At 56.0% G+C, this 13690-nt stretch overlaps 1 protein-coding gene across 1 annotated transcript in view; it reads left to right on the forward strand.

The window, feature by feature from the left end:
- The first annotated feature begins 929 nt into the window (after nucleotides 1-929).
- Nucleotides 930-13690, forward strand: part of CBFA2T3 (CBFA2/RUNX1 partner transcriptional co-repressor 3) — a 60607-nt gene continuing 47846 nt past the window's right edge. Inside the window, exon 1 of the mRNA XM_036276033.1 lies at nucleotides 930-1251. The gene's annotated coding sequence lies outside the window, so the exon portion shown is untranslated. The remainder of the gene's footprint in view (nucleotides 1252-13690) is intronic.

The following is a 13690-nucleotide window of genomic DNA, read 5'->3' on the forward strand; positions in this document are numbered from 1 at the left end:
CAGGGACAAACTGCAGCCGAGGTACACGCCCTTAGCAGGAACTGAACCCGGGTCTCTCCAGACCGCAGGCCAACACTCTAACTGCTGAGCCAAACCGGCCAGGGCTGCACCTAACCTTTAAAATGTCATTGGTATCTCTGTTTTCTTTGGTCTGCTGCTTTTTAAAATTAATATAATTTGTTTTTTTAGAGTAGTGTTGGGTTTATAGGAAAATTGAGCAAAAATCATGGGGAGTTCCCAAATATCGCCATCCCCTCCGTTCCCTCTATTATTAACATCGTTCACTGGTGTGACAATTTGTTACAATTCATGAGCCAATACTGATGCATTATTATTAACTAAAGTCCATGGTGCACACGAGGGTTCACTTTTGGTGTCCATTCTGTGGGTTTGGACAAATGTACAATGACACGTATCCACCATTACAGTTAAACACCCTCTGAGCTCCATCTATTCATTCCTCCTTTCCCACAATCCCTGGCAACCACTGATCTTTTTTTTTTTTTAAATCCTTACCCAAGGATATTTGTTCCATTGATTTTGAGAGAGAGTGGGAGGGGGAGAGGGAAAGAAACATCGACCTGAGAGAGATACATGGATCGGTTGCCCTCCGCCTCATACCCCAACTGGGGCCAGGGATCAAACCTGCAATCCAGGAGGTGCCCTTGACCAGAGATCAAGGAGACCCCCTTAGTGCGCAGGCCGACGCACCAACCATTGAGCCACACAGGCCAGGGCCAACCACTGATCTTTTTACTGTCTCCGTAAGTGTTGCCTGTTCCAGAATGTGCTCGAGTTGGAATCATACGGTGTGCAGCTTTTTCAGGCTGGCTTCTCTACTTGCAATATGCACTTAAGTTTCCTCCAGGTCTTTTCATGGCTTTGATAGCTTTTTTTTTTTTTTTTTTATCTTATTCACAAATAAGATCCCATTGTCTGGATGGACCACCATTTGTTTATCACTTCACCTTTCGAAGGACTTTTCAGTTTCTTCCAAGTTTGGTCAATCAACACCCGTGTGCAGATTTGTGTGTAAACATCAGTTTTCAACTCTTTGGATAAAAACCAAGCAACGTGATTGCTGAATCAGATGGTGGGAACATGTTTCATTTTGAAAGAAACTGCCAAACCGTCTTCCAAAGTGGCTGCACTGTTTTGTATCCCACCAGCAGGGAATGCAAGTTCCTGTTTCTCCGCATCCTCAACAGCCTCTGGTGTTATTAGTGTTCTGGATTTTGGCGATTCTGAAAGGTGTGTAGTGATATCTCATTTTAATTTGCCTTTCTCTGATGACAGATGATGCTGAGCATCTTTTCATGTGCTTATTTGCCATCTGTGCTTCTTCTTTGGTGAGGTGTCTGCTCAGATCTTTGGCCCATTTTCTAATTGGCTCCTTTGTTTTCTTATTGCTGAGTTTTAAGAGTTCTTTATATATTTTAGATAACAGTCTTTTATCAGAGGCGTGTTTTGCAAACATTTTCTCCCAGTCTGTAGTTTCTTTTCATTCTCTTAATAGTGTCTTTGGCAGGGCAGAAGTTCCCAAGTTCCCTCTCCAGGGCTAGATGCTGGTGGAAAGTTGGCTTCACCTGGGGAGGCTGAAACCCAGAAAGATGGGAAGGTGGTTTTCTTTTTTTTTTTTTTTAAACCTCGCCCAAGGATATGTTTATTGATTTTAGAGAGAATGGTGGGAGGGAGGGAGGAAAGGAGAGAAATATCAATCGATGGCCTCCCCCGTACGTGCCCTGGCCAGGATTGAATCTGAAACCTAGGTGTGTGCCCTGACTGGGAATCGAACCTGCAACCCTTTTTGGAGTATGGGACAACGCTCCAACCAATTGAGCCACCTGGCTGGGCAAGACAGGAAGGCGGTTCCTTTTAGGTGACTTGGACTCCTGCCTCTATAGACACTGGCACATCGGGGGTGCAAACAGGCACTCAGACCCAATGCCATTGATCTCTGCTGCCACCCTCCTGCTCTGTGCCCCTCTGTCCAGTACTCTAGGGCGATGCCTCACCTTGGCACTGACTTGCCCATAATTGGGTCTCCTGGTAGGTGAGTATTGCCTTGCTCACCAGGCTGCATATGTCTTTGGGGAAGGGATGGGTTTTCTTCTTTTTATGTGTCATGTTCCAGTGCCCAGGAGTTGTGATGTGAGAAACCAATCCATGGTAGGCAACAGAGAGACCAAGAGGGTGAGAGGCCAGCATGGGTATTCAACCTCCACTTGTGTGGGCTGTGTAGCTGTGGCTAAGTTGTGCAACCTGTCGGAGCCACAGTCCCTCTACCTGTAAAATGGGGGTTTCGGTAGCATCTGCCTGGCAGGTGGGTGAGAAGTGGGAAAATGCAGAGATGGTGCCCAGCTCAGTGCCTGCCTCCTCCATGCTGATAGCTCCAGTCGTGACTCTGAGATTGTGATGTGTCAGGGCTGGACTGGCTGTCAATCTGACCCCGTCCCCAGGTACAGCACAGGAAGAAGCAATACCTCTGCTGCTTCCTTCTTCCCACCAGCCATAGTTCCCTCAGGCCGGGACAAGGGAGCCTTTCAGATTAACACAGGGTCCAGAGCATGGTCTCTGACTATCAGTGTTATTCTCAGTGTTTCGGGATCTGTCAGGTCTCAGACGGTTTTCAGTACTCCGCGTCAATGAGTGACACTGCAATTGTTAACTTAGCACAAAGGACTGGGACAATGAAGTGTTGTTTGTAGGGGATGAGTTGCAGGGGACCCCAGGCCCAAGCTGGGTCCAGGTTCAGCTAATGCTCCATGTGAATTCAGTGGTTGTTTGGGAGGTGCTTACCTCCCTACCCAGCTGGGAGCCCCTTGAGGCTGCTTCAGGATGTCTGTTTACTGCTCATCGCCCCACCTGGCCCACTTTTTTGCATGTTAACATTTCTGAAATCCAGAGGCACCTCAGGACTATAACGCAGAACATGTTCTCATTTCTCAGTGGCATATAAAATACTGGTGCATTTTAAAATCAATGCTAGCTCAGAGTCTATGAAACAAAGGAGTCAGTATCAATAAATATTAGTGCATAAAGTCTGTGGCTTAAGCAACATGACTGCCACTTTTAGATCCGCTTTATTCTGTGAAATGGGTGTTCTTCTGCAATGACTGAAAATGCCCACATTAAAGCACATTCTGAAAGCCAGGGAAACAGCAGACGCCAGACATTTGTGTTACAATTAAACCAGTCACCATACCTCCTCTTACCCAAGAGGTCAAGGGACTGAGTCGGGGGGCATGTGGCTACTTGGTCACTCAGCGGAGCAGACCCCTGCCCAGTGCCCCTGGAGGTGGACACAGGAGAATGGGGCAGGAGCGGTCAGTCCTCCCCTCTCTCAGAGCCTCTCGGGCTGTGTCCCTGGTGGCTTCTTCCACCCAGCCCAGCTCTGGTGGGCAGAGCTCAGTCCAGAGGCCAAGGGTTAGGGAGAAACAGGCCCCTGGAGTAAACCTAGAAGAAGAGAAGCATTTTTTGGCACATCTCCGTGAATTTTTGTACTTGAGAATTGGGGACCTTGGACCTTCACATGCAGATTTATGCTAAATGCGATGCAAATCAGAGCCCTGCTTTTCTGAAGTTCTGGCCCCTGTGTCTCCTAAGACCTTGACCCTGGGACCCCAGCTTGCCTCTAAGAAATTAAGTGTGGGCTGGGGAAGGAGGAAAGAAAAAAACATCGATTTTACTAAAATGTACTAACTGGGCAAATGCATCAGATATGCCACAAAGCACTTCAGAAAAAAAAAAGTGAAGCAGGTGGGGATGAGGAGGTGGGGGTATAGCGGGGAAGAGGAGCAAAGTTGGGTGACAGGTCTCCGCAGCAGCCTGGGGCATTTCTTCGGGTTGGCAGTCAATGAATGATATGCAAATGAGCGCAAAGCACGTGTAGTTGCCGGGGCCGCAGAGGCCCAAGAGCGCGGGATCTTGTGCTTCCAGCATTTTCGCCTTGGCTAACTCCGGGATCCCACGCGCGGGGCAAGCGGACCCGGGCGGGCAGGAGAGGGAGGGGCGCCCCCTGCCGGCCGAGTGCGGAGGCGACCCGGCCCTTCCCGGGCCACGCGGCGGGCGGGCCGGCGGCCGGAGGAGGGGCGCCTGCCGCTCGCCTCCCGCCCGGGTGCCAGACGCCGCGACTCCTAAAACTGCGAGGCGGGTGGCCACTGACGGCTAGAGGTGGGTGTGTGCCGCGACGCGCTCAGCTCCAGGCCTCTGCCCGCCCGCGCGGAGCGCGGCCTGCGGAGCCAGCGAGGGTGGGCACGAGCGTGGGGCCCGCCACGCACAGCACCTGCGCTACCTGCACGGAGTCCACACTGCTACCCCCAAGACCCCCGCGCCCCCCTAGAGCACCCCGCGCCCCGCCACGACACCCCGCGCTCTCGCACATTCACTCGGCGTCCCCCACTCCACGGCACCCAGTGCTACCCTCGCGGGCACCCCCTGCTACCGAGCGGCGCGCATCCCTCTCTCTCTCCACCGCGGCCCGCTCTCCCCCCCGGACTCCGCGCTCCCCTCCCACCCCGGCTCCCGGCGCAACTGCACACACACCCCACTCCCACCCGCCGGATCAGCCCCCACACTTGCACACACTCAGGGCCGCCGGCGTGCCCCCCAGAGCCCCCGACGGAGTTGCCAGGGCGCTCCCTAGGGTCCGCGTCTGCCCCAGGGCGGGGACGGGGGCGGCGGCGGGCGGAGCCCCTCTCCCGAGCCGGCCCCGCTCGGAGCCCGGGCCCCTCTCCCGCGGCCGGCGCCCCGGGGCGGAGCCGAGCGCGATGGGCGCCGAGAGGGAGGCAGGTGGCGCAGCGGCGGCGGCGGGGGGCAGGAGGCGGAGGCGGAGCGCGCGGGGCGGGGGCCGCGGGGCCCCGTGAGACACTCGGGCGAGCGCGCGACAGCCGGAGCCGGGCGCCCGCGAGCCAAAGGCGCGGCGGCTGGACCGGGCGCGGGCCGCGGAGGCCAGAGACCGCCCGGGGCGGCGCTCGCGCTTTGTTCCCGCGCGGGCAGCCGGGAGGGCGGAGCGAGCGGCCGGAGCCGAGCCCGGGCATGGCCCAGGCGGCCGCCCCTCGCGCCCCGGCCCCGCCGCGCGCCTGAGTCTGACGCGGCGGGAGAAGACGGAGCGCGGATCGCCCCCAAGTTACGGAGGCGGGGACCGAGTTCGAAGGGAAAGCCACTTCGGGAGCCAGGTCGCTAGAGTGCGACCGCCTCCGTCCGCCGGACCTCCGGACCGTAAGTGCCCCGTCCGTCCCGTGCGCCGCCTCCGCTGTCACCTTGACTTGGCGGCTGCAGTCCCGGGGTCTTCTTCCAGCCGCGCCGAATGCAGGGCGGCCCCTGGCACCCCCTTCCCACTTTGCAAAGTTGGAGCCCACAGCAGGGTGGGGCCAGCCCACTCAGCACCCACCCACTTGGACTGAAGCCTCCCCCCCCCCCCTTTCCCAGGTGAACTGAGAGCTTGACCTGTCTGGGGATGTGGTCAAACTTAAGGTGGGAACTGCGTTTGGAGGGTGGGGATCCACAGGACTGGCGTATCTAGGCTTCCTGACAAAGGCCCTGGGCCAGGTGACAGGGGACTGGGAGGGGGCCCAGAGGTTGACCCTAGGAGAGATGGAGGTGCCAGTGGCCTGGCTGGGCAGGGTGGTCAAAGCTCTCTTGAGCCCCTCCCCCTCTTGTTTTGGTTCCTGGCCCTGCTATTCAGGAGAGTGGTGGTCAGGAGTTAGGTGGTCTTGGGGTGAAGTCTTCTCAGACACCCCCAGGGTGGCCTGCTCCACTCTGGATGATTGGGGAGGGGAGCTTGAAAGCTTTCCTGGGGTCCTGACAGCCGCGTGGTGCCTCCGGTGCAGCCCTGTGGCAGTGATTATGCTCACACCCTTTGGGAACCGTCCATCTGCGAGTAGGGCAGGCTGGGAGCCAGGCTGTGGGAACCGCAGGGAGGGAGGTGTGAGCCGATGTGGAGGGACAGATGGCTGGAAATTCAGCCCTAGATGGGCTTACGTGAAGCAGAAGGCAGTGGGGCCGGCCGGTGGCAAGCCACACTGTGAGCCACTGGGTTCTGAACACACAGCCCCCGGCTGTCCCTCCTTCTGGCCCCTGGGAACTGTGTGTGTGCTGGGCCTGGGAGCCACAGAGCAGTGGGCAGACCCCTGTAGATGTGGGGACCCTTGTCTTCCCCCACCCCCAAAAAACTGTATTTCCTACCATTAGGGCCGAGGCCTTTCCAGAGGACAAAAATATTTCCTTTGAGAATAGAGGAGACTTTATACGCCTATGTAGAGTGATCTGAATAATTGTCAGGCCCTGTCTTTGACCCTGCAGCCAGGATACTGCTTCATTATGTCTAACTGGGCGTGTGTTTCCTCCCGTAGACCCAGAAACAGGAGGTTCCCAGGGCGGCCACCCTCAGAGGACAGGGGTTGACTGGGGACAAAGGGGGGTAGCTGTTCTGCAATCTAGCATTGCTCTTGCAAGTTGCTACAAGGTTCGAGAAACTTCTTAAGGTTGAAACCTGGGAGAAAGGTGGGCTGGGCCCGAGAGGGTCCCACCCTCACCTGTCCCGGATATAAGGTGGCCCCTGGTATCCTTTCTGCAGTAGACACAGGGGCAGGAAGTTCCTGCCCACAGTTCCTGGGCACGTTTCTTTATAGAGAGCTGGTGCTCTGACATGCACTGGGGTCAAGCTGTGTCATCTGCCCCACTCCCACCCTGCCCTTCTGGATGGGGGAACCCAGAAACTCACTTGGGCCCAGGAGGTGTTCTGTTCTGCACAGCCAGCACTGCCATGCCTAACGAGCCACGCTGTCTGGGGAGCTATGTTGCCAGGCCACTCTTAAATGTTGAGAGAAAAAAGGAGAGAAAGAAGACAAGCTTGAGCAGTGGGGACAGATGTGGCATTCCATGCTCCCCAAGAGCTAGACAGACTCAGGGCGGGAGAATATCACATTAGGACCAATTTTCTGGGGGGATCCGGCTCTCTGGTAGTACCTTGATCTGTGTGTGATGAGAGGAAGGGGCAGTCACGTGCCTGGCACCCTCTTGCTCACAAGCCCAGCTAGGGCTGGTGGGCTGAAGGATTTCAGCAAGATGTCTCCCTCTAGGACACTCTGGGGCTGCCTCAGGCCACCCACCAGCCCTTTTGGGTCCACACACTCTTCCTCTGTCACCGGGTTATCTGCATAATTGAGTTACCACCTCCAGGAAATCTCTCTGATTTGGCTCCACATATTTTCATTTCTGCATGACTGGAAGAAATTAATTTTCCTTCCTACGCAAGGATCTGGAGACGCCGGAAGGCTGGGTCACTAATCCGAAAGATTCAAGCCAGCAGGGCTGCCACCTCTCGGAGGACCAGCCAGCTGCGAGTGAGGGGGGGGGGGGGGCGGGCTTGGGGAGGGTGTAAAGCTTTTCCCCACTGCCTAAAACCTTCCTGGGGCTCCTGGCTGACCGCCCCCTCCCCTGTGGTTCCATGAGGGGGTTGCATTTGGGGGTCATCTAATTCATTCTCAGCCTTCCAAGGTACCAGGATACTCAGGATGGTGGTTAAATCCAGCTGATCTGAATAACCTACCCAGTCCGTATGTGCGTGTGCACACGTGTGTGTTAGGACTACAGAACAGGGAAGGAGAGTCTCTGTGACCCATTTCCCTGGGAATGGTGAAGAGCTGCACACAGTAGGTGCTTAATTAATGGAGCTCTCAGGGAGGGACTAGCGTCGAGGGGCAGCTGAATCCTGCTCGTTGCCTCCTGCACTCAGCTGCGCCTGTGTCCCTCCCCAGTAAGAGCAGCCCAAGTGTCAGTGCCTCATTGAGCAGTTACTGTTGGCCAAGCCCTGCTCAGCACTCACACTCCCTGTCTGAGTCTGCGTGACACCTGTGAGGCTGGTGGAACCTTCCCTGTTTCACAAATACCCAGAGAAGTGCAGGCCCATCAGGCTCAGGAGGGGAGTCTGGGTTCTGACTGCCCCCCCCTTCCCCACACTGCTTGAAAGCAGCCACCTGGCTTCTGGCTCCAGCCCCTGCGCTGGCCTCCCTTTGCCCGAGGCCCTTCTGCCCTCGTCCCTGGCCTTCCTGTCAGCATTCCTCCTACACCTGTGGGGACAGGTGGCTGACTGCTTGGTGCCGACAGGGGTTAATGCCTCAGATGTCGGAACTCTCACCTGGACTCGCCTCAGGCACCTGAGGCACAGCTGTAACTGATAACAGGGACACCTGAGGTGGGGGGAGGAAGAACACCTCTGCCCTGTCTGGGTCACAGTGCCCAAGGGCAGCCCCATCCCAGCTGTTCCCAGATCAAGCCAGAGCTGGGAAGGGATCATTATTGTTCAAAGCCCTCTAGAAGCCACTGGACGTTGTCTGGCTAGTATAACAGGCGTCCAAACATAGCATCACGTTGATAGGAATCCATGTCTGGGCAGCGGGGGTCACCTCCCAGGCCTGGGAGGAGGGAGGTGACCTGAACTCTGTCACTTGTACATGCAAGAGTATGGCCTTGCCATGATTGCACAGAACTGGCCCGGGGAAGTGTCTGTCACCTACTGCTCATTCACTGAGCAAACAGTGAGTGAACACCTGTGTCATGCCAGGCAGGGGGTAGAGCAGTAATAATGCAGTACCAACAAAACCTCACACTGTGCTAGGTTGTGTGCTGGCATGCTTTCTTTCTCGTGACCTCATAACAGCCCTGAAGGTGGGCACTCTTGCTGTACCATTTTCCGGATGGGGATGCTGAGGCCCAGAGAGGTTCACCAGGGGCAGGCAGGCGGGCAGGCGCCACACTGCTGCCCCCGTCATGTGGAGGTTGGCCAGGCCCCTGGAGCTTTCTCCCAAGTTTGGAATCCTGAGGACCAGTGTTGGGCCCACAGGCACGAGCCCCTGGTGATCCGATGTGCTCCCACGGCTGGATGTCGTCTGAGGGAGGGACAGGAGGCCTCTGGGGACTCGTGATTGGTGGGTGCGGCCTTTGAGGGTCGAGGCTCGCTGGGGGCTCTTTTCTGGACTGTCACAGCTTCTGGGAGATTGGGTCTCCCAGGTCCCTGCCGGGCTGGGTGGGCACCACCCTGTGTATTACAAGAAATCCGTTGCTCCCTGGCATATTCTGGCTTGTGCTTGTGACTCTCGGTCTCCTCAGGACTGTTTGGATCAGTGAACCACACCTCCAGATCATTTCCTAGGGTCATGCCCTCAGGCTTTTGGGCAAAAAGAGCAGGCCTGTTTCTACTTGGATGGTTCCCTGAGGCTGGGACACACACACACACACACACACACACACACACACCCGCTTTACATGACACACACACACACACACACACACACACCCCGGCTTTACATGACACACACACACACACACACACACACACACCCGCTTTACATGAGGCCCTGATAAGGCCGAGTGGAGGGCAGGGGCTGCGGGAGAAGGCCCAGCCCCCAAGCGCCTCTGAGGGCCGCCTTCAGCCAAGAACACTAATGCAAGCAGGGCTCTGCTGTCTGGAAACAAATTCCTGGAGTGGAAGCCGCCCTTACAGCATCAGTGGAAAGACCCAGGCAGAGACCTGGCGTTCGGGATGGAAACTTATGATGATGAAAGTGATAAATAATTGGTGCCTGGTTCCCACTTCTGAGTTCACAGCCAGACCCGGGGTGCAGGGCGCAGGGTTGGGCTGGAGCCTCAGACGTGCGAGAACCAGAACGCGCTTCCCGCTGTGCTCTTTGCAGCACGGTTTCCTGCAGCAATAAAACAGAAGTTAAGACTTCTGCTTTTCGTAATTCGTGGGACCTCACGGTGAGCCAGATGTCACTGGAAGGAAAACAAAGATGCGTAATAAGGAAGATGTCTCTTCGCCAAGGCGCCAGCGCCCCCTCTGCTGCTCAGCCACACACTCTCAGCCGCCTGCATCCATCCTGTTCACTGTCCACACACACTGTCGGCCTCCCAGAGTCTGAGGCTTAGAGCCACCCAGGCGGCCCCTGAGGCCAGCTGGAGTGTGGTGGACGTGGCAGGAGGAGGTTTAGGGAGGATGTCCGGGCACTGGGACATTCTTCTGTTTACTTGAGCAGAGAAAAGTCCACAGTGGGGGCAGGGCAGGAGGAGAATGGGCAAGACAAGATGCTCCCGGACCTCTCGGGGGCAGGGCAGGAGAACGCGTGCCCTGATGGCCCTGGGTGACCTGTGGGACTCACCAGGAAGCTCTCGCTCCATGGTCCTGACCTGGGGGCAGCCAGGAAAGGGAAGTCCTCCACCTGCCGTGGGCCCCTCTTACAGGCAGGGAGGGGGAGGTGTAGAGAGGCAAGGGGGTTCTTCAGAACCGGAGGCGGCCATAGCTCTGTGCCCAGCTCTGGGAGCCCCTGCCCCATTTTCTGAGGCAGTGGGGGGGAGGGGCCTCGTGCTGGCTTCTCTGAGTCCCACTGGCTAGATTTGAACCCTGATTCCCCTCCTAGTGGCTGTGTGACCGTCAGCAAATCACTCACTCTCTCTGTAGCTTTGGTTTCAAAAGCAAAATGCAGTCATAGGGCTCCTGTCTCCTCAGGTTGTGATAAGGTCCGAAAGAGCCACGTGTGTCTGGCATGTGGTAATGGGCTGGTGGATGTGGCTGTCTCATCCCTTCTCTAGGGGGAGAGCCAGTGCTGTCCTGGGGTTCACTGGTGGGTGGGGCATCAGACGGCTCTGCGTTCCAACCCTGTTTCTCCTTCCCAGCCAGCCCTGGGGAGGGGGTTACTCTCCCTGCACCTGTGTCATCCTGTGCGCCTGCTGACCTACCTCCCCACGCGTGAAGACACAGCAAGCGCAGAGCCAAGGTCTCTGCTCTGTGCCACCTGGGGACACAAGCTTCATTCTCTTCCCATTTCACACAGAGAAAACTGAGGCTGGGATCATCACTCCCCATAGCTACTTGGTGCAGAGGTGGGATTCTCACTCAGGAACTCAGTTATCTAAGTCCAGAGCCTCTTTGTTTTTGCCACACCGGGTCCCCAAATAGCTGGTGGTGACTTTTCACCAGGCCTTGGGGGTCCAAGGCACTGGCCCCTTGCCAGAAGGACAGCAGCTCCCTCTGTGGACTGTGGCTGGACCGTCACATGGTCTCAGGAGCCCTTGTGTGTGTGACTGTGCACATGGATGTGTGTGTTAGTGTGAGCATATCGTGTGTGTGTGAGTGTGAAAACCAGGCAGAAGAAGGAAGTGTGACCTCCACCTGACTGCCTTGGGCCTTCGTAGGAGAGCCCATGCCAACCTAGATGGCCAGAACTGATAACAGTGAGGCGTGCATGCCAGGTTTCCGTCCCCACCTGCTCTCCCCAGCCTAGCTGTGCTGTGACAACATGGGAACTTTGTCTAAGTATGACTGGAGCTCAGGTGGGAATAGCACAGAAGTCAGAACAGACTTGCCCCACCCAGGGCCCCATACCCCAGAGATTGACATCAGCGTTTACTGAAGGGACCAGCAAAGTTCAGAGATAGAACTTTATCCCCAGATGCCTGTCACTACACACCCACATGGACTGTCCCAGGTCGTCTGTCACTATACACCTACGTGGAATGTCCCAGAATGCCTGTCACTACCTTCTACATGGACAGTTTCCAGAATGCTGGTCACTACATAAACACATGGATTGTCTCCAGGACACCTGTCACTACCACCTACATGGACAGTCCCAAGATGCCTGTCACTACAGAGCTACATGGGCTGTCCCCAGGATGCCTGTGACTACACACATGTGGACTGTCTCTAGGACACCTGTCACTACACATACACATAGACTGTCTCTAGGACGCCTGTCACTACACATCAACATGGACTGTCCCCGGGATGCCTGTGACTACAACATACACAGTCTCTAGGACGCCTGTCACAATACATCAACGTGGACTGTCCCCGGGATGCCTGTCACCACACACCTACATGGACTGTTTCATGATGCCTGTTACTGTATACCTACACCATTGTCCTAGGATGCCTGTCACTCTGCATCTGCATGGATTTGTCATGGGAGAGCCTAGTTTGGGGTGTCAGATGCCCAAATCCTAAACCAGCCTGCATGCTAGCCCTTCACTTGGGCATTTTTCTGGCTTTAGCTTCTCCACGTGAAACTTCCGGTTGGAATTTCAACAATCATGCAGAGGCGCCCTCCACAGCACCTGGCACAGGCTGGTCAGGGTGACTCGATTTCCCTTTCTGAGTCGAGCTTAGGCTGGCCCTGGGGCGTCGAGGCTGAGGGGGTGACTGTGACGTCCTGGATTTGACTTATCTTCATGTCACATGTACGGAGGGCTTTCATCGGGTTCTGCTAGAGCCTCAGGTCCTGCAGGTGCCCCCAACTCCTTTCCTGCGTGGTGCTCCTCACATCACAGTGGCCTTCAGCCCCATCAGACCCTCCCGTCGGGCCCCTCCTGGCCCCCTAAGGGCATGCCTGCATATATGGGGGTGTTTTGAGGCAGAGATAATAAGGCCCCCACATCACCAGCCTGCCAGGGCCTGGCCTGCCCTCCTCATTCCTGGTCCACCAGCCCCTCCCTGCCCACGCTCAGTCCCCAGGTGGAGAAGAGCAGTGAGCCTGGGCAGGGAGGCTGTGGCCTCCCCACGTCAGCGCCGCCCGGGGAGGAAGGCCACCTGGCCCTCTCACACCAGTGTCCCTCACACCGAGCTGGTGCTGTTAATAACACGGACGGGCTCCTAGAGGGAGGGGCAGAGCGGTCCCAGCCTGCCTGGCCTCAGTCCCCACGGGGGATTTTACAGTTGTGCTAGAATACACAGAACAGAAAATGTACCGTCTTAACCACTGTGACGTGTACAGCTTAGCGACATTACGTACGTTCTCGCTGCTGTGCGCCCTCACCACCATCCACTCACAGAGTGTACCTTCCCAAACTGAAACTCTGTCCCCACCCCGCCCGCCAGCCCCTGTCACCCACCGGCTTACTTTCTATCTCTGTGAATTCAACTCCTCTGGGGACCTCACCGGAGTGGAATCATGTAGTATTTGTCGTTTTGTGACTGGCTCATCTCCATGAGCATCATGTCCCCAAGGTTCATCCTTGCTGTCACCTGTTATCAGAATTCCCTTCCTCTTGAAGGCTGAATGTTATCTGGAGAGACCACCTCTGGTTTATCCCTTCTTCCGTCAGTGGACACTTGAGTTGGTCCACCCTTTGGCGCTTGTGAATTATGCTGCTGTGAACATGGGTGTACAAAGCTCTCTTCACAATCCTGCTTTTACTTCTCTGGTATGTCTTCAGAAGTGGAATTGCTGAGACATATGGTCGTTCTATTTTGAGTGTTTGAGGAACCTCCATTCCACCATTTTAACCGTTTTTAGGTGTGCAATTCAGTGGCATTGAGCACAGTCACAGTGTTGTGAAACCGTCGCCACCGTCTAGTTCCCAAAATTTGTCATCGCCCCAAAAAGAGACCTCATACCCATTTGTGTTCATTCCCCATTTCCCTCCCTCCAGCTCCTGGCAGCCAGTAATCTTTCCATCCCAATGGATTGGCCTGTTCTGGACATGTCACGTAAATAGACTCCTACACTCCGTGGCCTTTTGTGACTGACTTCTTTCACTCAGTGGCATGTTTTCGAGATTTGTCCATGTTGTCACGTGTCGGCACCTCGCTGCTTTTTAATGACCGAATGATGTATGGTTGCATGGGGAGGCGCGTGTTGTGTGTCCGTCATCAGCTGATGGGCATCTGGGTTGTCTCGACCTTTCGGCGATG

This window comes from Molossus molossus, unplaced genomic scaffold, assembly GCF_014108415.1.
Source record: "Molossus molossus isolate mMolMol1 unplaced genomic scaffold, mMolMol1.p scaffold_m16_p_21, whole genome shotgun sequence".
Taxonomy (NCBI): domain Eukaryota; kingdom Metazoa; phylum Chordata; class Mammalia; order Chiroptera; family Molossidae; genus Molossus; species Molossus molossus.